The sequence below is a fragment of the Neophocaena asiaeorientalis genome, unplaced genomic scaffold, assembly GCF_003031525.2.
Source record: "Neophocaena asiaeorientalis asiaeorientalis breed wild unplaced genomic scaffold, Neophocaena_asiaeorientalis_V1.1 scaffold442, whole genome shotgun sequence".
Classification (NCBI taxonomy): Eukaryota; Metazoa; Chordata; class Mammalia; order Artiodactyla; family Phocoenidae; genus Neophocaena; species Neophocaena asiaeorientalis.
Genome location: NW_020175833.1, coordinates 1,041,630 through 1,041,934, shown reverse-complemented (window position 1 = coordinate 1,041,934; position 305 = coordinate 1,041,630).

Here is a 305-nt window from a genome sequence, read left to right as displayed (position 1 = left end):
AAAACCCTGGAAAGCAGTTTGATATATATATATATATATATATAAAATATATATATTTATATATCTAACTATCTATATCTACAGAGAGATAACCTCTTCTCTAATGCACAGAGAAGCTGCTGATACACAAACCATAAGACTGTAACAACAACTCAGAAAATCTTAAGTATTATGAATGCAATTGAAACTTCCCTTAGACGCAGGCTGTGGCCCGTGCTTCTTCAGCTCCGACTTCTGGGAGCAGAAGACTTTGACGATGCACAGAGACAATCTTCACGTTGGGACTGGAGGAGCTGGGGTGGAGT